Source organism: Staurois parvus, unplaced genomic scaffold (assembly GCF_062004578.1).
Source record: "Staurois parvus isolate SC_StPar_1 unplaced genomic scaffold, SC_StPar_1.0 ptg003721l, whole genome shotgun sequence".
Lineage (NCBI taxonomy): Eukaryota > Metazoa > Chordata > Amphibia > Anura > Ranidae > Staurois > Staurois parvus.
In genome coordinates this window covers 18,788-43,852 of record NW_028321517.1, presented here as the reverse complement: position 1 = coordinate 43,852, position 25,065 = coordinate 18,788, and positions in this window count along the sequence as shown.

The window sequence follows — 25,065 nt, the reverse complement described above, 5'->3', positions numbered from 1 at the left end:
CACAGAGTATTGCTGCGACCAAAGGCAGCATTTCGACTCCTGGAAGCGTCCAATGATCCTCTGCTATCCTGCTGTGTGAAGGCCGCCTAGAGCAGAGGATATCCCAGTCATGTCACAGCGGCTCTAAAGGCAGATTCCATGTCTGACCGTCTCCCATGTTCCCCATACTTGGGGTGTACAGCCGGCCATAGATGGGTGGAATCCCGTCCGGATCATCAGGGATTGGCTGACATTCCATCCATCCATGGATCAATTTATCAACTTCAAGTACAACCAGCCTGCTGGACTCTTGGCATGGGACCGCTGACAGCACTGCTTGGGATTTCAGTGCAGCACAGGCCGTGTTGTCAGCCTACTACAGGAAGTTGAGAGCTCACTGGATTTCTGGCGGGATCAATGGCTGTTTTTTGTAATGTACTTATTAAAAGGACAGAGATATCGGATTATTTTGTTGGTTTTATCCAAATATGCAATTTATTGTTTATTTTTCCCATCAGAATACAAAGAAAAGTGAACTAAAGAGGATTAAAGAAGGCGAAGATCATGGATACGGCATCCTGAACTTCCAGGGGACAGCGTGTTCTACAGAGAGAGATCCCCACCCCATATTCAGAGGTCAGTCAGTGTGGGGGAGGGGGGAGTCCTCTGTCATCACTGTCACAGCTGACAGCAAAAATACATCCATCTCTGTACAGGTGTAGGGATCAGGTTTGTAGTTCTTATAGAGATCCATGATCCCTATCTCTGTACAGGTGTAGGGATCAGGTTTGTAGTTCTTATAGAGATCCATGATCACCATCTCTGTACAGGTGTAGGGATCAGGTTTGTAGTTCTTATAGAGATCCATGATCCCTATCTCTGTACAGGTGTAGGGATCAGGTTTGTAGTTCTTATAGAGATCCATGATCCCTATCTCTGTACAGGTGTAGGGATCAGGTTTGTAGTTCTTATAGAGATCCATGATCCCTATCTCTGTACAGGTGTAGGGATCAGGTTTGTAGTTCTTGTAGAGATCCATGATCCCTATCTCTGTACAGGTGTAGGGATCAGGTTTGTAGTTCTTATAGAGATCCATGATCCCTATCTCTGTACAGGTGTAGGGATCAGATTGGTAGTTCTTATAGAGATCCATGATCCCTATCTCTGTACAGGTGTAGGGATCAGGTTTGTAGTTCTTATAGAGATCCATGATCCCTATCTCTGTACTGTACAGGTGTAGGGATCAAGTTTGTAGTTCTTGTAGAGATCCATGATCACCATCTCTGTACAGGTGTAGGGATCAGGTTTGTAATTCTTGTAGAGATCCATGATCACCATCTCTGTACAGGTGTAGGGATCAGGTTTGTAGTTGTTGTAGAGATCCATGATCGCCATCTCTTTACAGGTGTAGGGATTAGGTTTCTAGTTCTTATAGAGATCCATGATCCCTATATCTGTACAGGTGTAGGGATCAGGTTTGTAATTCTTGTAGAGATCCATGATCACCATCTCTGTACAGGTGTAGGGATCAGATTTTTAGTTCTTATAGAGATCCATGATCACCATCTCTGTACATGTGTAGGGATCAGGTTTGTAGTTCTTATAGAGATTCTTGATCCCTATCTCTGTACTGGTGTAGGGATCAGGTTTGTAGTTCTTATAGAGATTCATGATCCCTATCTCTGTACAGATGTAGGTATCAGGTTTGTATTTCTTGTAGAGATCCATGATCCCTATCTCTGTACAGGTGTAGGGATCAGGTTTGTGGTTCTTTTAGAGCTCCCGATCGCCATCTCTGTACAGGTGTAGGGATCAGGTTTGTAGTTCTTGTAGAGATCCATGATCCCTATCTCTGTACAGGTGTAGGGATCAGATTGGTAGTTCTTCTAGAAATCCATGATCACCATCTCTGTACAAGTGTAGGGATCAGGTTTGTAGTTCTTGTATAGGTCCTTGATCCCTATCTCTGTACAGGTGTAGGGATCAGGTTTGTAGTTCTTATAGAGATCCATGATCCTTATCTCTGTACAGGTGTAGGGATCAGAATTATAGTTCTTATTGAGTTTCATGATCACCATATCTGTACAGGTGTAGGGATCAGATTTGTAGTTCTTGTAGAGATCCATGATCGCCATCTCTGTACAGGTGTAGGGATCAGGTTTGTAGTTCTTATTGAGGTCCATGATCACCATATCTGTACAGGTGTAGGGATCGGGTTTGTAGTTCTTATAGAGATCCATGATCACCATCTCTGTACAGGTGTAGGGATCAGGTTTGTAGTTCTTATAGAGATCCACGATCACCATCTCTGTACAGGTGTAGGGATCAGGTTTCTAGTTCTTGTAGAGATCCATGATCCCTATCTCTGTACAGGTGTAGGGATCAGATTGGTAGTTCCTATAGAGATCAATGATCACCATCTCTGTACAGGTGTAGGGTCCGGTTTGTAGTTCTTATAGAGATTCTTGATCCCTATCTCTGTACAGGTGTAGGGATCAGGTTTGTAGTTCTTATAGAGATCCATGATCACCATCTCTGTACAGGTGTAGGGATCAGGTATGTAGTTCTTGTAGAGATCCATGATCGCCATCTCTGTACAGGTGTAGGGATCAGGTATGTAGTTCTTGTAGAGATCCATGATCGCCATCTCTGTACAGGTGTAGGGATCAGATTGGTAGTTCTTATAGAGATCCATGATCACCATCTCTGTACAGGTGTAGGGATCAGGTATGTAGTTCTTGTAGAGATCCATGATCGCCATCTCTGTACAGGTGTAGGGATCAGGTTTGTAGTTCTTGTAGAGATCCATGATCACCATCTCTGTACAGGTGTAGGGATCAGGTTTGTAGTTCTTATAGAGATTCATGATCCCTATCTCTGTACAGGTGTAGGGATCAGGTTTGTAGTTCTTATAGAGATCCATGATCCCTATCTCTGTACAGGTGTAGGGATCAGGTTTGTAGTTCTTGTAGAGATCCATGATCACCATCTCTGTACAGGTGTAGGGATCAGGTTTGTAGTTCTTGTAGACATCCATGATCGCCATCTCTGTACAGGTGTAGGGATCAGATTGGTAGTTCTTATAGAGATCCATGATCCCTATCTCTGTACTGTACAGGTGTAGGGATCAGGTTTGTAGTTCTTATAGAGATCCATGATCGCCATCTCTGTACAGGTGTAGGGATCAGGTTTGTAGTTCTTATAGAGATCCATGATCGCCATCTCTGTACAGGTGTAGGGATCAGGTTTGTAGTTCTTATAGAGATCCATGATCACCATCTCTGTACAGGTGTAGGGATCAGGTTTGTAGTTCTTATAGTGATCCATGATCGCCATCTCTGTACAGGTGTAGGGATCAGGTTTGTAGTTCTTATAGAGATCCATGATCGCCATCTCTGTACAGGTGTAGGGATCAGGTTTGTAGTTCTTATTGAGTTCCATGATCACCATCTCTGTACAGGTGTAGGGATCAGGTTTGTAGTTCTTATAGAGATCCATGATCACCATCTCTGTACAGGTGTAGGGATCAGATTTGTAGTTCTTATTGAGGTCCATGATCACCATATCTGTACAGGTGTAGGGATCAGATTTGTAGTTCTTGTAGAGATCCATGATCGCCACCTCTGTACAGGTGTAGGGATCAGGTTTGTAGTTCTTATTGAGGTCCATGATCGCCATCTCTGTACAGGTGTAGGGATCAGGTTTGTAGTTCTTATTGAGGTCCATGATCGCCATCTCTGTACAGGTGTAGGGATCAGGTTTGTAGTTCTTATAGAGATCCATGATCGCCATCTCTGTACAGGTGTAGGGATCAGGTTTGTAGTTCTTATAGAGATCCATGATCACCATCTCTGTACAGGTGTAGGGATCAGGTTTGTATTTCTTATAGAGATCCATGATCGCCATCTCTGTGCAAGTGTAGGGATCAGGTTTGTAGTTCTTCTAGAGATCCATGATCACCATCTCTGTATAGCTGTAGGGATCAGGTTTGTAGTTCTTATAGAGATCCATGATCCCTATCTCTGTACAGGTGTAGGGATCAGATTGGTAGTTCTTCTAGAGATCCATGATCACCATCTCTGTACAAGTGTAGGGATCAGGTTTGTAGTTCTTGTAGAGATCCTTGATCCCTATCTCTGTACAGGTGTAGGGATCAGGTTTGCAGTTATTTTAGAGATCCATGATCACCATCTCTGTACAGGTGTAGGGATCAGGTTTGTGGTTCATATAGAGAGCCATAATCCCTATCTCTGTACAGGTGTAGGGATCTGATTTGTAGTTTTTCTAGAGATCCATGATCCCTATCTCTGTACAGGTGTAGGGATCAGGTTTGTAGTTCTTATAGAGATCCATGATCACCATCTCTGTACAGGTGTAGGGATCAGGTTTGTAGTTCTTATAGAGATTACTGATCCCTATCTCTGTACAGGTGAAGGGATCAGGTTTGTAGTTCTTATAGAGATTCTTGATCCCTATCTCTGTACAGGTGTAGGGATCAGGTTTGTAGTTCTTATAGAGATTACTGATCCCTATCTCTGTACAGGTGTAGGGATCAGATTTGTAGTTCTTATAGAGATCCATGATCCCTATCTCTGTACAGGTGTAGGGATCAGTTCTGTTGTTCTTATAGAGATCCATTATCGCCATCTCTGTACAGGTGTAGGGATCAGATTTGTAGTTCTTATAGAGATCCATGATCACCATCTCTGTACAGGTGTAGGGAGCAGATTTGTAGTTCTTGTAGAGATCCATGATCGCCATCTCTGTACAGGTGTAGGGATCAGGTTTGTAGTTCTTGTAGAGATCCATGATCACCATCTCTGTACAGGTGTAGGGATCAGGTTTGTAGTTCTTGTAGAGATCCATGATCACCATCTCTGTACAGGTGTAGGGATCAGATTTGTAGTTCTTATAGAGATCAATGATCACCATCTCTGTACAGGTGTAGGGATCAGGTTTGTAGTTCTTATAGAGATTCTTGATCCCTTTCTCTGTACAGGTGTAGGGATCAGGTTTGTGGTTCTTCTAGAGATCCATGATCGCCATCTCTGTACAGGTGTAGGGATCAGGTATGTAGTTCTTATAGAGATCCATGATCGCCATCTCTGTACAGGTGTAGGGATCAGGTTTGTAGTTCTTATAGAGATCCATGATCACCATCTCTGTGCAGGTGTAGGGATCAGGTTTGTAGTTCTTATAGAGATCCATGATCACCATCTCTGTACAGGTGTAGGGATCAGGTTTGCAGTTCTTATAGAAATTCATGATCCCTATCGCTGTACAGATGTAGGGATCAGGATTGTAGTTCTTGTAGAGATCCATGATCCCTATCTCTGTACAGGTGTAGGGATCAGATTTGTAGTTCTTATAGAGCTCCATGATCGCCATCTCTGTACAGGTGTAGGGATCAGGTTTGTGGTTCTTCTAGAGATCCATGATCGCCATCTCTGTACAGGTGTAGGGATCAGATGTTTAGTTCTTGTAGATCTCCAAGATCACCATCTCTGTACAGGTGTAGGGATCAGGTTTGTGGTTTTTGCTGAGATCCATGATCGCCATCTCTGTACAGGTGTAGGGATCAAGTTTGTGGTTCTTCTAGAGATCCATGATCATCATCTCTGTACAGGTGTAGGGATCAGATTTGTAGTTCTTATAGAGATCCATGATCCCTATCTCTGTACAGGTGTAGGGATCAGGTTTGTAGTTCTTATAGAGATCCATGATCACCATCTCTGTACAGGTGTAGGGATCAGGTTTGTAGTTCTTATAGAGATCCATGATCCCTATCTCTGTACAGGTGTAGGGATCAGATTTGTAGTTCTTATAGAGATCCATGATCCCTATCTGTGTACAGGTGTAGGGATCAGATTTGTAGTTCTTTTAGATCTCTCGATCGCCATCTCTGTACAGGTGTAGGGATCAGGATTGTAGTTCTTATAGAGATCCATGATCCCTATCTCTGTACAGGTGTAGGGATCAGATTGGTAGTTCTTATAGAGATCCATGATCCCTATCTCTGTACAGGTGTAGGGATCAGTTCTGTAGTTCTTATAGAGATCCATGATCCTTATCTCTGTACAGGTGTAGGGATCAGATTTGTAGTTCTTAAAGAGATCCATGATTGCCATCTCTGTACAGGTGTAGGGATCAGATTGGTAGTTCTTATAGAGATCCATGATCACCATCTCTGTACAGGTGTAGGGATCAGGTTCGTACTTCTTATAGAGATCCATGATCGCCATCTCTGTACAGGTGTAGGGATCAGGTTTGTAGTTCTTATAGAGATCCATGATCGCCATCTCTGTTCAGGTGTAGGGATCAGATTGGTAGATCTTATAGAGATCCATGATCCCTATCTCTGTACAGGTGTAGGGATCAGATTGGTAGTTCTTATAGAGATCCATGATCCCTATCTCTGTACAGGTGTAGGGATCAGGTTTGTAGTTCTTATAGAGATCCATGATCACCATCTCTGTACAGGTGTAGGGAGCAGATTTGTAGTTCTGGTAGAGATCCATGATCGCCATCTCTGTACAGGTGTAGGGATCAGGTTTGTAGTTCTTGTAGAGATCCATGATCACCATCTCTGTACAGGTGTAGGGATCAGATTTGTAGTTCTTATAGAGATCCATGATCACCATCTCTGTACAGGTGTAGGGAGCAGATTTGTAGTTCTTGTAGAGATCCATGATCGCCATCTCTGTACAGGTGTAGGGATCAGGTTTGTAGTTCTTGTAGAGATCCATGATCACCATCTCTGTATAGGTGTAGGGATCAGATTTGTAGTTCCTATAGAGATCCATGATCGCCATCTCTGTACAAATGTAGGGATCAGGTTTGTAGTTCTTGTAGAGATCCATGATCACCATCTCTGTACAGGTGTAGGGATCAGGTTTGTAGTTCTTGTAGAGATCCATGATCACCATCTCTGTACAGGTGTAGGGATCAGATTTGTAGTTCTTATAGAGATCAATGATCACCATCTCTGTACAGGTGTAGGGATCAGGTTTGTAGTTCTTATAGAGATTCTTGATCCCTTTCTCTGTACAGGTGTAGGGATCAGGTTTGTGGTTCTTCTAGAGATCCATGATCGCCATCTCTGTACAGGTGTAGGGATCAGGTATGTAGTTCTTATAGAGATCCATGATCACCATCTCTGTGCAGGTGTAGGGATCAGGTTTGTAGTTCTTATAGAGTTCCATTATCAGCATCTCTGTACAGGTGTAGGGATCAGGTTTGTAGTTTTTGTAGAGATCCATGATCACCATCTCTGTACAGGTGTAGGGATCAGGTTTGCAGTTCTTATAGAAATTCATGATCCCTATCGCTGTACAGATGTAGGGATCAGGATTGTAGTTCTTGTAGAGATCCATGATCCCTATCTCTGTACAGGTGTAGGGATCAGGTTTGTGGTTCTTCTAGAGATCCATGATCGCCATCTCTGTACAGGTGTAGGGATCAGATTTGTAGTTCTTATAGAGATCCATGATCACCATCTCTGTACAGGTGTAGGGAGCAGATTTGTAGTTCTTGTAGAGATCCATGATCGCCATCTCTGTACAGGTGTAGGGATCAGGTTTGTAGTTCTTGTAGAGATCCATGATCACCATCTCTGTATAGGTGTAGGGATCAGATTTGTAGTTCCTATAGAGATCCATGATCGCCATCTCTGTACAAATGTAGGGATCAGGTTTGTAGTTCTTGTAGAGATCCATGATCACCATCTCTGTACAGGTGTAGGGATCAGGTTTGTAGTTCTTGTAGAGATCCATGATCACCATCTCTGTACAGGTGTAGGGATCAGATTTGTAGTTCTTATAGAGATCAATGATCACCATCTCTGTACAGGTGTAGGGATCAGGTTTGTAGTTCTTATAGAGATTCTTGATCCCTTTCTCTGTACAGGTGTAGGGATCAGGTTTGTGGTTCTTCTAGAGATCCATGATCGCCATCTCTGTACAGGTGTAGGGATCAGATTTGTAGTTCTTGTAGAGATCCATGATCGCCACCTCTGTACAGGTGTAGGGATCAGGTTTGTAGTTCTTATTGAGGTCCATGATCGCCATCTCTGTACAGGTGTAGGGATCAGGTTTGTAGTTCTTATAGAGATCCATGATCGCCATCTCTGTACAGGTGTAGGGATCAGGTTTGTAGTTCTTATAGAGATCCATGATCACCATCTCTGTACAGGTGTAGGGATCAGGTTTGTATTTCTTATAGAGATCCATGATCGCCATCTCTGTGCAAGTGTAGGGATCAGGTTTGTAGTTCTTCTAGAGATCCATGATCACCATCTCTGTATAGCTGTAGGGATCAGGTTTGTAGTTCTTATAGAGATCCATGATCCCTATCTCTGTACAGGTGTAGGGATCAGATTGGTAGTTCTTCTAGAGATCCATGATCACCATCTCTGTACAAGTGTAGGGATCAGGTTTGTAGTTCTTGTAGAGATCCTTGATCCCTATCTCTGTACAGGTGTAGGGATCAGGTTTGCAGTTATTTTAGAGATCCATGATCACCATCTCTGTACAGGTGTAGGGATCAGGTTTGTGGTTCATATAGAGAGCCATAATCCCTATCTCTGTACAGGTGTAGGGATCTGATTTGTAGTTTTTCTAGAGATCCATGATCCCTATCTCTGTACAGGTGTAGGGATCAGGTTTGTAGTTCTTATAGAGATCCATGATCACCATCTCTGTACAGGTGTAGGGATCAGGTTTGTAGTTCTTATAGAGATTACTGATCCCTATCTCTGTACAGGTGAAGGGATCAGGTTTGTAGTTCTTATAGAGATTCTTGATCCCTATCTCTGTACAGGTGTAGGGATCAGGTTTGTAGTTCTTATAGAGATTACTGATCCCTATCTCTGTACAGGTGTAGGGATCAGATTTGTAGTTCTTATAGAGATCCATGATCACCATCTCTGTACAGGTGTAGGGAGCAGATTTGTAGTTCTTGTAGAGATCCATGATCGCCATCTCTGTACAGGTGTAGGGATCAGGTTTGTAGTTCTTGTAGAGATCCATGATCACCATCTCTGTACAGGTGTAGGGATCAGGTTTGTAGTTCTTGTAGAGATCCATGATCACCATCTCTGTACAGGTGTAGGGATCAGATTTGTAGTTCTTATAGAGATCAATGATCACCATCTCTGTACAGGTGTAGGGATCAGGTTTGTAGTTCTTATAGAGATTCTTGATCCCTTTCTCTGTACAGGTGTAGGGATCAGGTTTGTGGTTCTTCTAGAGATCCATGATCGCCATCTCTGTACAGGTGTAGGGATCAGGTATGTAGTTCTTATAGAGATCCATGATCGCCATCTCTGTACAGGTGTAGGGATCAGGTTTGTAGTTCTTATAGAGATCCATGATCACCATCTCTGTGCAGGTGTAGGGATCAGGTTTGTAGTTCTTATAGAGATCCATGATCACCATCTCTGTACAGGTGTAGGGATCAGGTTTGTAGTTCTTATAGAGATCCATGATCACCATCTCTGTACAGGTGTAGGGATCAGGTTTGCAGTTCTTATAGAAATTCATGATCCCTATCGCTGTACAGATGTAGGGATCAGGATTGTAGTTCTTGTAGAGATCCATGATCCCTATCTCTGTACAGGTGTAGGGATCAGATTTGTAGTTCTTATAGAGCTCCATGATCGCCATCTCTGTACAGGTGTAGGGATCAGGTTTGTGGTTCTTCTAGAGATCCATGATCGCCATCTCTGTACAGGTGTAGGGATCAGATGTTTAGTTCTTGTAGATCTCCAAGATCACCATCTCTGTACAGGTGTAGGGATCAGGTTTGTGGTTTTTGCTGAGATCCATGATCGCCATCTCTGTACAGGTGTAGGGATCAAGTTTGTGGTTCTTCTAGAGATCCATGATCATCATCTCTGTACAGGTGTAGGGATCAGATTTGTAGTTCTTATAGAGATCCATGATCCCTATCTCTGTACAGGTGTAGGGATCAGGTTTGTAGTTCTTATAGAGATCCATGATCACCATCTCTGTACAGGTGTAGGGATCAGGTTTGTAGTTCTTATAGAGATCCATGATCCCTATCTCTGTACAGGTGTAGGGATCAGATTTGTAGTTCTTATAGAGATCCATGATCCCTATCTGTGTACAGGTGTAGGGATCAGATTTGTAGTTCTTTTAGATCTCTCGATCGCCATCTCTGTACAGGTGTAGGGATCAGGATTGTAGTTCTTATAGAGATCCATGATCCCTATCTCTGTACAGGTGTAGGGATCAGATTGGTAGTTCTTATAGAGATCCATGATCCCTATCTCTGTACAGGTGTAGGGATCAGTTCTGTAGTTCTTATAGAGATCCATGATCCTTATCTCTGTACAGGTGTAGGGATCAGATTTGTAGTTCTTAAAGAGATCCATGATTGCCATCTCTGTACAGGTGTAGGGATCAGATTGGTAGTTCTTATAGAGATCCATGATCACCATCTCTGTACAGGTGTAGGGATCAGATTGGTAGTTCTTATAGAGATCCATGATCGCCATCTCTGTACAGGTGTAGGGATCAGATTGGTAGTTCTTATAGAGATCCATGATCGCCATCTCTGTTCAGGTGTAGGGATCAGATTGGTAGATCTTATAGAGATCCATGATCCCTATCTCTGTACAGGTGTAGGGATCAGATTGGTAGTTCTTATAGAGATCCATGATCCCTATCTCTGTACAGGTGTAGGGATCAGGTTTGTAGTTCTTATAGAGATCCATGATCACCATCTCTGTACAGGTGTAGGGAGCAGATTTGTAGTTCTTGTAGAGATCCATGATCGCCATCTCTGTACAGGTGTAGGGATCAGGTTTGTAGTTCTTGTAGAGATCCATGTTCACCATCTCTGTACAGGTGTAGGGATCAGATTTGTAGTTCTTATAGAGATCCATGATCACCATCTCTGTACAGGTGTAGGGAGCAGATTTGTAGTTCTTGTAGAGATCCATGATCGCCATCTCTGTACAGGTGTAGGGATCAGGTTTGTAGTTCTTGTAGAGATCCATGATCACCATCTCTGTATAGGTGTAGGGATCAGATTTGTAGTTCCTATAGAGATCCATGATCGCCATCTCTGTACAAATGTAGGGATCAGGTTTGTAGTTCTTGTAGAGATCCATGATCACCATCTCTGTACAGGTGTAGGGATCAGGTTTGTAGTTCTTGTAGAGATCCATGATCACCATCTCTGTACAGGTGTAGGGATCAGATTTGTAGTTCTTATAGAGATCAATGATCACCATCTCTGTACAGGTGTAGGGATCAGGTTTGTAGTTCTTATAGAGATTCTTGATCCCTTTCTCTGTACAGGTGTAGGGATCAGGTTTGTGGTTCTTCTAGAGATCCATGATCGCCATCTCTGTACAGGTGTAGGGATCAGGTATGTAGTTCTTATAGAGATCCATGATCACCATCTCTGTGCAGGTGTAGGGATCAGGTTTGTAGTTCTTATAGAGTTCCATTATCAGCATCTCTGTACAGGTGTAGGGATCAGGTTTGTAGTTTTTGTAGAGATCCATGATCACCATCTCTGTACAGGTGTAGGGATCAGGTTTGCAGTTCTTATAGAAATTCATGATCCCTATCGCTGTACAGATGTAGGGATCAGGATTGTAGTTCTTGTAGAGATCCATGATCCCTATCTCTGTACAGGTGTAGGGATCAGGTTTGTGGTTCTTCTAGAGATCCATGATCGCCATCTCTGTACAGGTGTAGGGATCAGGTTTGTGGTTTTTGCTGAGATCCATGATCGCCATCTCTGTACAGGTGTAGGGATCAAGTTTGTGGTTCTTCTAGAGATCCATGATCATCATCTCTGTACAGGTGTAGGGATCAGATTTGTAGTTCTTATAGAGATCCATGATCCCTATCTCTGTACAGGTGTAGGGATCAGGTTTGTAGTTCTTATAGAGATCCATGATCACCATCTCTGTACAGGTGTAGGGATCAGGTTTGTAGTTCTTATTGAGGTCCATGATCACCATATCTGTACAGGTGTAGGGATCAGGTTTGTAGTTCTTATAGAGATTACTGATCCCTATCTCTGTACAGGTGTAGGGATCAGGTTTGTGGTTTTTGCTGAGATCCATGATCGCCATCTCTGTACAGGTGTAGGGATCAGGTTTGTAGTTCTTATAGAGATTACTGATCCCTATCTCTGTACAGGTGTAGGGATCAGATTTGTAGTTCTTATAGAGATCCATGATCACCATCTCTGTACAGGTGTAGGGATCAGATTGGTAGTTCTTATAGAGATCCATGATCCCTATCTCTGTACAGGTGTAGGGATCAGTTCTGTAGTTCTTATAGAGATCCATGATCGCCATCTCTGTACAGGTGTAGGGATCAGGTTTGTAGATCTTATAGAGTTCCATGATCACCATCTCTGTACAGGTGTAGGGATCAGGTTTGTACTTCTTATAGAGATCCATGATCCCTATCTCTGTACAGGTGTAGGGATCAGGTTTGTAGTTCTTGTAGAGATCCATGATCGCCATCTCTGTACAGGTGTAGGGATCAGGTTTGTAGTTCTTATAGAGATCCATGATCGCCATCTCTGTACAGGTGTAGGGATCAGGTTTGTAGTTCTTATAGAGATCCATGATCCTTATCTCTGTACAGGTGTAGGGATCAGATTTGTAGTTCTTAAAGAGATCCATGATTGCCATCTCTGTACAGGTGTAGGGATCAGGTTCGTACTTCTTATAGAGATCCATGATCGCCATCTCTGTACAGGTGTAGGGATCAGGTTTGTAGTTCTTGTAGAGATCCATGATCACCATCTCTGTACAGGTGTAGGGATCAGATTTGTAGTTCTTATAGAGATCCATGATCACCATCTCTGTACAGGTGTAGGGATCAGATTTGTAGTTCTTATAGAGATTCTTGATCCCTATCTCTGTACAGGTGTAGGGATCAGGTTTGTAGTTCTTATAGAGATTCTTGATCCCTTTCTCTGTACAGGTGTAGGGATCAGGTTTGTGGTTCTTCTAGAGATCCATGATCACCATCTCTGTACAGGTGTAGGGATCAGATGTTTAGTTCTTTTAGATCTCCCGATCGCTATCTCTGTACAGGTGTAGGGATCAGGTTTGCAGTTCTTATAGAAATTCATGATCCCTATCGCTGTACAGATGTAGGGATCAGGATTGTAGTTCTTGTAGAGATCCATGATCCCTATCTCTGTACAGGTGTAGGGATCAGATTTGTAGTTCTTATAGAGCTCCATGATCGCCATCTCTGTACAGGTGTAGGGATCAGGTTTGTGGTTCTTCTAGAGATCCATGATCGCCATCTATGTATAGGTGTAGGGATCAGGTTTGTGGTTCTTCTAGAGATCCATGATCGCCATCTCTGTACAGGTGTAGGGATCAGATGTTTAGTTCTTGTAGATCTCCAAGATCACCATCTCTGTACAGGTGTAGGGATCAGATTTGTAGTTCTTATAAAGATCCATGATCCCTATCTCTGTACAGGTGTAGGGATCAGGTTTGTAGTTCTTATAGAGATCCATGATCACCATCTCTGTACAGGTGTAGGGATCAGGTTTGTAGTTCTTGTAGAGATCCATGATCACCATATCTGTACAGGTGTAGGGATCAGGTTTGTAGTTCTTTTAGATCTCTCGATCGCCATCTCTGTACAGGTGTAGGGATCAGGATTGTAGTTCTTATAGAGATCCATGATCCCTATCTCTGTACAGGTGTAGGGATCAGGTTTGTAGTTCTTATAGAGATCCATGATCACCATCTCTGTACAGGTGTAGGGATCAGATTTGTAGATCTTGTAGAGATCCATGATCGCCATCTCTGTACAGGTGTAGGGATCAGGTTTGTGGTTCATATAGAGATCCATGATCCCTATCTCTGTACAGGTGTAGGGATCAGGTTTGTGGTTTTTGCTGAGATCCATGATCGCCATCTCTGTACAGGTGTAGGGATCAGGTTTGTAGTTCTTATAGAGATTACTGATCCCTATCTCTGTACAGGTGTAGGGATCAGATTTGTAGTTCTTATAGAGATCCATGATCACCATCTCTGTACAGGTGTAGGGATCAGATTGGTAGTTCTTATAGAGATCCATGATCCCTATCTCTGTACAGGTGTAGGGATCAGATTGGTAGTTCTTATAGAGATCCATGATCCCTACCTCTGTACAGGTGTAGGGATCAGTTCTGTAGTTCTTATAGAGATCCATGATCGCCATCCCTGTACAGGTGTAGGGATCAGGTTTGTAGATCTTATAGAGATCCATGATCCCTATCTCTGTACAGGTGTAGGGATCAGGTTTGTAGTTCTTGTAGAGATCCATGATCGCCATCTCTGTACAGGTGTAGGGATCAGGTTTGTAGTTCTTATAGAGATCCATGATCCCTATCTCTGTACAGGTGTAGGGATCAGGTTTGTAGTTCTTGTAGAGATCCATGATCGCCATCTCTGTACAGGTGTAGGGATCAGATTGGTAGTTCTTATAGAGATCCATGATCCCTATCTCTGTACAGGTGTAGGGATCAGGTTTGTAGTTCTTGTAGAGATCCATGATCGCCATCTCTGTACAGGTGTAGGGATCAGGTTTGTAGTTCTTATAGAGATCCATGATCACCATCTCTGTACAGGTGTAGGGATCAGATTGGTAGATCTTATAGAGATCCATGATCCCTATCTCTGTACAGGTGTAGGGATCAGATTTGTAGTTCCTATAGAGATCCATGATCGCTATCTCTGTACAAATGTAGGGATCAGGTTTGTAGTTCTTGTAGAGATCCATGATCACCATCTCTGTACAGGTGTAGGGATCAGGTTTGTAGTTCTTGTAGAGATCCATGATCGCCATCTCTGTACAGGTGTAGGGATCAGATTTGTAGTTCTTATAGAGATCAATGATCACCATCTCTGTACAGGTGTAGGGATCAGATTTGTAGTTCTTTTAGATCTCTCGATCGCCATCTCTGTACAGGTGTAGGGATCAGGATTGTAGTTCTTATAGAGATCCATGATCCCTATCTCTGTACAGGTGTAGGGATCAGGTTTGTAGTTCTTATAGAGATCCATGATCACCATCTCTGTACAGGTGTAGGGATCAGGTTTGTAGTTCTTATAGAGATCCATGATCACCATCTCTGTACAGGTGTAGGGATCAGATTTGTAGATCTTGTAGAGATCCATGATCGCCATCTCTGTACAGGTGTAGGGATCAGATTGGTAGTTCTTATAGAGATCCATGATCCCTATCTCTGTACAGGTGTAGGGATCAGTTCTGTAGTTCTTTCGAGATCCATGATCGCCATCTCTGTACAGGTGTAGGGATCAGATTTGTAGTTCTTATAGAGATCCATGATCGCCATCTCTGTACAGGTGTAGGGATCAGGTTTGTAGTTCTTATAGAGATCCATGATCACCATCTCTGTACAGGTGTAGGGATCAGGTTTGTAGTTCCTATAGAGATCCATGATCCCTATCTCTGTACAGGTGTAGGGATCAGATTTGTAGTTCCTATAGAGATCCATGATCGCCATCTCTGTACAGGTGTAGGGATCAGTTCTGTATTTCTTATAGAGATCCATGATCACCATCTCTGTACAGGTGTAGGGATCAGGTTTGTAGTTCTTATAGAGATCCATGATCCCTATCTCTGTACAGGTGTAGGGATCAGGTTTGTAGTTCTTGTAGAGATCCATGATCTCCATCTCTATACAGGTGTAGGGATCAGGTTTGTAGTTCTTATAGAGATCCATGATCACCATCTCTGTACAGGTGTAGGGATCAGGTTTTTACTTCCTATAGAGATCCATGATCCTTATCTCTGTACAGGTGTAGGGATCAGGTTTGTAGTTCTTATAGAGATCCATGATCGCCATCTCTGTACAGGTGTAGGGATCAGATTGGTAGATCTTATAGAGATCCATGATCCCTATCTCTGTACAGGTGTAAGGATCAGATTTGTAGTTCTTATAGAGATCCATGGTCCCTATCTCTGTACAGGTGTAGAGATCAGATTGGTAGTTCTTATAGAGATCCATGATCCCTATCTCTGTACAGGTGTAGGGATCAGATTTGTAGTTCTTATAGAGATCCATGATCACCATCTCTGTACAGGTGTAGGGATCAGGTTTGTAGTTCTTGTAGAGATCCATGATCACCATCTCTGTATAGGTGTAGGGATCAAATTTTTAGTTCTTATAGAGATCCATGATCCCTATCTCTGTACAGGTGTAAGGATCAGATTTGTAGTTCTTATAGAGATCCATGGTCCCTATCTCTGTACAGGTGTAGGGATCAGATTGGTAGTTCTTATAGAGATCCATGATCCCTATCTCTGTACAGGTGTAGGGATCAGATTTGTAGTTCTTATAGAGATCCATGATCACCATCTCTGTACAGGTGTAGGGATCAGGTTTGTAGTTCTTGTAGAGATCCATGATCACCATCTCTGTATAGGTGTAGGGATCAAATTTTTAGTTCTTATAGAGATCCATGATCACCATCTCTGTACAGGTGTAGGGATCAGGTTTGTAGTTCTTGTAGAGATCCATGATCACCATCTCTGTACAGGTGTAGGGATCAGATGTTTAGTTCTTTTAGATCTCCCGATCGCCATCTCTGTACAGGTGTAGGAATCAGGTTTGTAGTTCTTATAGAGATTCTTGATCCCTATCTCTGTACAGGTGTAGGGATCAGGTTTGTAGTTCTTATAGAGATTCTTGATCCCTATCTCTGTACAGGTGTAGGGATCAGGTTTGTAGTTCTTATAGAGATCCATGATCACCATCTCTGTGCAGGTGTAGGGATCAGGTTTGTAGTTCTTATAGAGTTCCATTATCAGCATCTCTGTACAGGTGTAGGGATCAGGTTTGCAGTTCTTATAGAAATTCATGATCCCTATCTCTGTACTGATGTAGGGATCAGGATTGTAGTTCTTATAGAGATCCATGATCCCTATCTCTGTACAGGTGTAGGGATCAGATTTGTAGTTCTTTTAGAGATCCATGATCCATATCTGTGTACAGGTGTAGGGATCAGGTGTGTAGTTTTTATAGAGATCCATGACCACCATCTCTGTACAGGTGTAGGGATCAGGTTTGTAGTTCTTATAGAGATTCTTGATCCCTATCTCTGTACAGGTGTAGGGATCAGGTCTGTAGTTCTTATAGAAATCCATGATCCGTATCTCTGTACAGGTGTAGGGATCAGGTTTGTAGTTCTTATAGAGATCCATGATCGCCATCTCTGTACAGGTGTAGGGATCAGGTTTGTAGTTCTTGTAGAGATCCATGATCGCCATCTCTGTACAGGTGTAGGGATCAGGTTTGTAGTTCTTATAGAGATCCATGATCCCTATCTCTGTACAGGTGTAGGGATCAGGTTTGTAGTTTTTGTAGAGATCCATGATCACCATCTCTGTACAGGTGTAGGGATCAGATTTGTAGTTCTTATAGAGATCCATGATCACCATCTCTGTACAGGTGTAGGGATCAGATTTTTAGTTCTTTTAGATCTCCCGATCGCCATCTCTGTACAGGTGTAGGAATCAAGTTTGTAGTTCTTATAGAGATTCTTGATCCCTATCTCTGTACAGGTGTAGGGATCAGGTTTGTAGTTCTTATAGAGATTCTTGATCCCTATCTCTGTACAGGTGTAGGGATCAGGTTTGTAGTTCTTATAGAGATCCATGATCACCATCTCTGTGCAGGTGTAGGGATCAGGTTTGTAGTTCTTATAGAGTTCCATTATCAGCATCTCTGTACAGGTGTAGGGATCAGGTTTGTAGTTTTTGTAGAGATCCATGATCACCATCTCTGTACAGGTGTAGGGATCAGGTTTGTAGTTCTTATAGAGATCCATGATCACCATCTCTGTACAGGTGTAGGGACCAGGTTTGTAGTTCTTATAGAGATCCATGATCCCTATCTCTGTACAGATGTAGGGATCAGGATTGTAGTTCTTATAGAGATCCATGATCCCCATCTCTGTACAGGTGTAGGGATCAGATGTTTAGTTCTTGTAGATCTCCATGATCACCATCTCTGTACAGGTGTAGGGATCAGGTTTGTATTTCTTGTAGAGATCCATGATCACCATCTCTGTACAGGTGTAGGGATCAGATTTGTAGTTCTTTTAGAGATCCATGATCACTATCTCTGTACAGGTGTAGGGATCAGATTTGTAGTTCTTTTAGAGATCCATGATCACCATCTCTGTACAGGTGTAGGGATTGTGTTTGTAGTTCTTATAGAGATCCATGATCCCTATCTCTGTACAGGTGTAGGGATCAGATTTGTAGTTCTTTTAGAGATCCATGATCACCATCTCTGTACAGGTGTAGGGATCAGGTTTGTAGTTCTTATAGAGATCCATGATCACCATCTCTGTACAGGTGTAGGGATTGTGTTTGTAGTTCTTATAGAGATCCATGATCCCTATCTCTGTACAGGTGTAGGGATCAGATTTGTAGTTCTTTTAGAGATCCATGATCGCCATCTCTGTACAGGTGTAGGGATCAGTTTGGTAGTTCTTATAGAGATTCTTGATCCCTTTCTCTGTACAGGTGTAGGGATCAGGTTTGTAGTTCTTATAGAGATCCATGATCCATATCTGTGTACAGGTGTAGGGATCAGATTTGTAGTTCTTCTAGAGATCCATGATCATCATCTCTGTACAGGTGTAGGGATCAGTTTGGTAGTTCTTATAGAGATCCATCATCGCCATCTCTGTACAGGTGTAGGGATCAGGTTTGTAGTTCTTATAGAAATTCTTGATCCCTTTCTCTGTACAGGTGTAGGGATCAGGTTTGTAATTCTTTTAGAGCTCCATGATCCCTATCTCTGTACAGGTGTAGGGATCAGGTTTGTAGTTCTTATAGAGATCCATGACCGCCATCTCTGTACAGGTGTAGGGATCAGATTTGTGGTTCTTATAGAGATCCATGATCCCTATCTCTGTACAGGTGTAGGGATCAGGTTTGTAGTTCTTATAGAGATCCATGACCACCATCTCTGTACAGGTGTAGGGATCAGGTTTGTAGTTCTTATAGAGATTCATGATCCCTATCTCTGTACAGATGTAGGGATCAGGATTGTAGTTCTTATAGGGATCCATGATCACCATCTCTGTACAGGTGTAGGGATCAGGTTTGTAGTTCTTATAGAGATCCATGATCACCATCTCTGTACAGGTGTAGGGATTGTGTTTGTAGTTCTTATAGAGATCCATGATCCCTATCTCTGTACAGGTGTAGGGATCAGGTTTGCAGTACTTATAGAGATCCATGACCACCATCTCTGTACAGGTGTAGGGATCAGGTCTGTAGTTGTTATAGAGATCCATGATCCCTATCTCTGTACAGGTGTAGGGATCAGATTTGTAGTTCTTATAGAGATCCATGATCGCCTTCTCTGTACAGGTGTAGGGATCAGGTTTGTAGTTCTTGTAGAGATCCATGATCGCCATCTCTGTACAGGTGTAGGGATCAGGTTTGTAGTTCTTATAGAGATCCATGATCACCATCTCTGTACAGGTGTAGGGATCAGGTTTGTAGTTCGTATATCGATCCATGATCACCATCTCTGTATAGCTGTAGGGATCAGGTTTGCAGTTCTTATAGAGATCCATGATCCCTATCTCTGTACAGGTGTAGGGATCAGGTTTGCAGTACTTATAGAGATCCATGACCGCCATCTCTGTACAGGTGTAGGGATCAGTTTGGTAGTTCTTATAGAGATCCATCATCGCCATCTCTGTACAGGTGTAGGGATCAGGTTTGTAATTCTTTTAGAGCTCCATGATCCCTATCTCTGTACAGGTGTAGGGATCAGGTTTGCAGTTTTTATAGAGATCCATGACCACCATCTCTGTACAGGTGTAGGGATCAGGTTTGTAGTTCTTATAGAGATTCTTGATCCCTATCTCTGTACAGGTGTAGGGATCAGGTCTGTAGTTCTTATAGAAATCCATGATCCGTATCTCTGTACAGGTGTAGGGATCAGGTTTGTAGTTCTTGTAGAGATCCATGATCGCCATCTCTGTACAGGTGTAGGGATCAGGTTTGTAGTTCTTATAGAGATCCATGATCGCCATCTCTGTACAGGTGTAGGGATCAGGTTTGTAGTTTTTGTAGAGATCCATGATCACCATCTCTGTACAGGTGTAGGGATCAGATTTGTAGTTCTTATAGAGATCCATGATCACCATCTCTGTACAGGTGTAGGGATCAGATTTTTAGTTCTTTTAGATCTCCCGATCGCCATCTCTGTACAGGTGTAGGAATCAAGTTTGTAGTTCTTATGGAGATTCTTGATCCCTATCTCTGTACAGGTGTAGGGATCAGGTTTGTAGTTCTTATAGAGATTCTTGATCCCTATCTCTGTACAGATGTAGGGATCAGGTTTGTAGTTCTTATAGAGATCCATGATCACCATCTCTGTACAGGTGTAGGGATCAGGTTTGTAGTTCTTATAGAGATCCATGATCACCATCTCTGTACAGGTGTAGGGATCAGATTTGTAGTTCTTATAGAGATCCATGATCACCATCTCTGTACAGGTGTAGGGATCAGGTTTGCAGTTCTTATAGAAATTCATGATCCCTATCTCTGTACAGATGTAGGGATCAGGATTGTAGTTCTTATAGAGATCCATGATCCCTATCTCTGTACAGGTGTAGGGATCAGATTTGTAGTTCTTATAGAGCTCCATGATCGCCATCTCTGTACAGGTGTAGGGATCAGGTTTGTGGTTCTTCTAGAGATCCATGATCGCCATCTCTGTACAGGTGTAGGGATCAGATGTTTAGTTCTTGTAGATCTCCATGATCACCATCTCTGTACAGGTGTAGGGATCAGGTTTGTTTTTGTTGTAGAGATCCATGATCACCATCTCTGTACAGGTGTAGGGATCAGGTTTGTATTTCTTATAGAGATCCATGATCACCATCTCTGTACAGGTGTAGGGATCAGGTTTGTAGTTCTTGTAGATATCCATGATCACCATCTCTGTACAGGTGTAGGGATCAGGTTTGTGGTTCTTTTAGAGATCCATGATCATCATCTCTGTACAGGTGTAGGGATCAGATTTGTAGTTCTTTTAGAGATCCATGATCCCTATCTCTGTACAGGTGTAGGGATCAGATTTGTAGTTCTTTTAGAGATCCATGATCATCATCTCTGTACAGGTGTAGGGATCAGGTTTGTAGTTCTTATAGAGATCCATGATCACCATCTCTGTACAGGTGTAGGGATCAGGTTTGTAGTTCTTATAGAGATCCATGATCACCATCTCTGTACAGGTGTAGGGATTGTGTTTGTAGTTCTTATAGAGATCCATGATCCCTATCTCTGTACAGGTGTAGGGATCAGATTTGTAGTTCTTTTAGAGATCCATGATCGCCATCTCTGTACAGGTGTAGGGATCAGTTTGGTAGTTCTTATAGAGATTCTTGATCCCTTTCTCTGTACAGGTGTAGGGATCAGGTTTGTAGTTCTTATAGAGATCCATGATCCATATCTGTGTACAGGTGTAGGGATCAGATTTGTAGTTCTTCTAGAGATCCATGATCATCATCTCTGTACAGGTGTAGGGATCAGTTTGGTAGTTCTTATAGAGATCCATCATCGCCATCTCTGTACAGGTGTAGGGATCAGGTTTGTAGTTCTTATAGAAATTCTTGATCCCTTTCTCTGTACAGGTGTAGGGATCAGGTTTGTAATTCTTTTAGAGCTCCATGATCCCTATCTCTGTACAGGTGTAGGGATCAGGTTTGTAGTTCTTATAGAGATCCATGATCATCATCTCTGTACAGGTGTAGGGATCAGATTTGTGGTTCTTATAGAGATCCATGATCCCTATCTCTGTACAGGTGTAGGGATCAGGTTTGTAGTTCTTATAGAGATCCATGACCACCATCTCTGTACAGGTGTAGGGATCAGGTTTGTAGTTCTTATAGAGATTCATGATCCCTATCTCTGTACAGATGTAGGGATCAGGATTGTAGTTCTTATAGGGATCCATGATCACCATCTCTGTACAGGTGTAGGGATCAGGTTTGTAGTTCTTATAGAGATCCATGATCCCTATCTCTGTACAGGTGTAGCGATCAGGTTTGCAGTTCTTATAGAGATCCATGATCCCTATCTCTGTACAGGTGTAGGGATCAGGTTTGCAGTACTTATAGAGATCCATGACCGCCATCTCTGTACAGGTGTAGGGATCAGGTTTGCAGTTCTTATAGAGATCCATGACCACCATCTCTGTACAGGTGTAGGGATCAGGTCTGTAGTTGTTATAGAGATCCATGATCCCTATCTCTGTACAGGTGTAGGGATCAGATTTGTAGTTCTTATAGAGATCCATGATCGCCATCTCTGTACAGGTGTAGGGATCAGGTTTGTAGTTCTTATAGAGATCCATGATCGCCTTCTCTGTACAGGTGTAGGGATCAGGTTTGTAGTTCTTGTAGAGATCCATGATCGCCATCTCTGTACAGGTGTAGGGATCAGGTTTGTAGTTCTTATAGAGATCCATGATCACCATCTCTGTACAGGTGTAGGGATCAGGTTTGTAGTTCGTATATCGATCCATGATCACCATCTCTGTATAGCTGTAGGGATCAGGTTTGCAGTTCTTATAGAGATCCATGATCCCTATCTCTGTACAGGTGTAGGGATCAGGTTTGCAGTACTTATAGAGATCCATGACCGCCATCTCTGTACAGGTGTAGGGATCAGGTTTGTAGTTCTTATAGAGATTATTGATCCCTATCTCTGTACAGGTGTAGGGATCAGGTTTGTAGTTCTTATAGAGATCCATGATCCATATCTGTGTACAGGTGTAGGGATCAGATTTGTAGTTCTTCTAGAGATCCATGATCATCATCTCTGTACAGGTGTAGGGATCAGTTTGGTAGTTCTTATAGAGATCCATGATCGCCATCTCTGTACAGGTGTAGGGATCAGGTTTGTAGTTCTTATAGAAATTCTTGATCCCTTTCTCTGTACAGGTGTAGGGATCAGGTTTGTAATTCTTTTAGAGCTCCATGATCCCTATCTCTGTACAGGTGTAGGGATCAGGTTTGTAGTTCTTATAGAGATCCATGATCGCCTTCTCTGTACAGGTGTAGGGATCAGGTTTGTAGTTCTTGTAGAGATCCATGATCGCCATCTCTGTACAGGTGTAGGGATCAGGTTTGTAGTTCTTATAGAGATTCTTGATCCCTATCTCTGTACAGGTGTAGGGATCAGGTTTGTAGTTCTTATAGAGATTATTGATCCCTATCTCTGTACAGGTGTAGGGATCAGGTCTGTAGTTCTTATAGAGATCCATGATCACCATCTCTGTACAGGTGTAGGGATCAGTTTGGTAGTCCTTATAGAGATTCTTGATCCCTTTCTCTGTACAGGTGTAGGGATCAGGTTTGTAGTTCTTATAGAGATCCATGATCACCATCTCTGTACAGGTGTAGGGATCAGATTTGTAGTTCTTCTAGAGATCCATGATCATCATCTCTGTACAGGTGTAGGGATCAGTTTGGTAGTTCTTATAGAGATCCATGATCGCCATCTCTGTACAGGTGTAGGGATCAGGTTTGTAGTTCTTATAGAAATTCTTGATCCCTTTCTCTGTACAGGTGTAGGGATCAGGTTTGTAATTCTTTTAGAGCTCCATGATCCCTATCTCTGTACAGGTGTAGGGATCAGGTTTGTAGTTCTTGTAGAGATCCATGATCGCCATCTCTGTACAGGTGTAGGGATCAGGTTTGTAGTTCTTATAGAGATTCTTGATCCCTATCTCTGTACAGATGTAGGGATCAGGATTGTAGTTCTTATAGGGATCCATGATCACCATCTCTGTACAGGTGTAGGGATCAGGTTTGTAGTTCTTATAGAGATCCATGATCACCATCTCTGTACAGGTGTAGGGATCAGGTTTGTAGTTCTTATAGAGATCCATGATCACCATCTCTGTACAGCTGTAGGGATCAGGTTTGCAGTTCTTATAGAGATCCATGACCGCCATCTCTGTACAGGTGTAGGGATCAGGTTTGTAGTTCTTATAGAGATTATTGATCCCTATCTCTGTACAGGTGTAGGGATCAGGTCTGTAGTTCTTATAGAGATCCATGATCACCATCTCTGTACAGTTGTAGGGATCAAATTTAATAGTTCTTATAGAGATCCATGATCACCATCTCTTTACAGTTGTAGGGATCAGATTTGTAGTTCTTTTAGAGATCCATGATCATCATCTCTGTACAGGTGTAGTGTCTTGGAAATTCGCTTTAACGAATTTCTCCTTACCGTGAGTACTCGCAGTTGGATGCGCAGAAATCCCCCATAAAGCTGTGCGAATCTCGCTTACCACGACTGCAGCTAAACTACACGATTCCTGCCCATCCAAATGGGTTAGCTTCTGTTGAAATGTGGGGAATTGGAGCTCCGTTACCCTAGAATCATCACACGACACTCTAAGGCTAGTGTTGGAATTCACATAAGGGCCGGTTTCAGACTCAGCCCCCGGTTTTATTACAAACACACATGCCCCCCACATGAATAAAGTCAATCCCCTCCCACCGAACAATGCAATGGGGAGTGCCTATACACAGGATATGCATTCCGATTGGAGCATGGCCTTTCCTATTATCTATCACTGGTCCTCCCCTATGAGCCTTCTGAGGTCAGCAGACTTCCTCCCCTTCCCCCCATGAGCCCTCTGTGGAGAGCATATCTCCTCCCCTTCCCCCCATGAGCCATCTGTGGAGAGCATATCTCCTCCCCTTCCCCCCATGAGCCCTCTGTGGAGAGCATATTTCTTGTTCCAGCTCCTAGCAGTATGTCCATTCTCTGTACAAGCATCCCCCAGGCTAAATACCAGTCTGTACCCGGATGGGCCCGATAAGATCTTTATTAAAACACATCCATCCGAGATACAGTTCAGATCGGTAATGGGTTGTAAGATATGCATAAGCCTACACGTGGAGTTCGTACCGCTTGGCGCATTGCGTTATGAAGCCCATGTGGTACCATGCTGCTGATATGTGGATACAGGCCCGCGGTCTACTGCCAGCAGCATTCGCATCGAATGCCG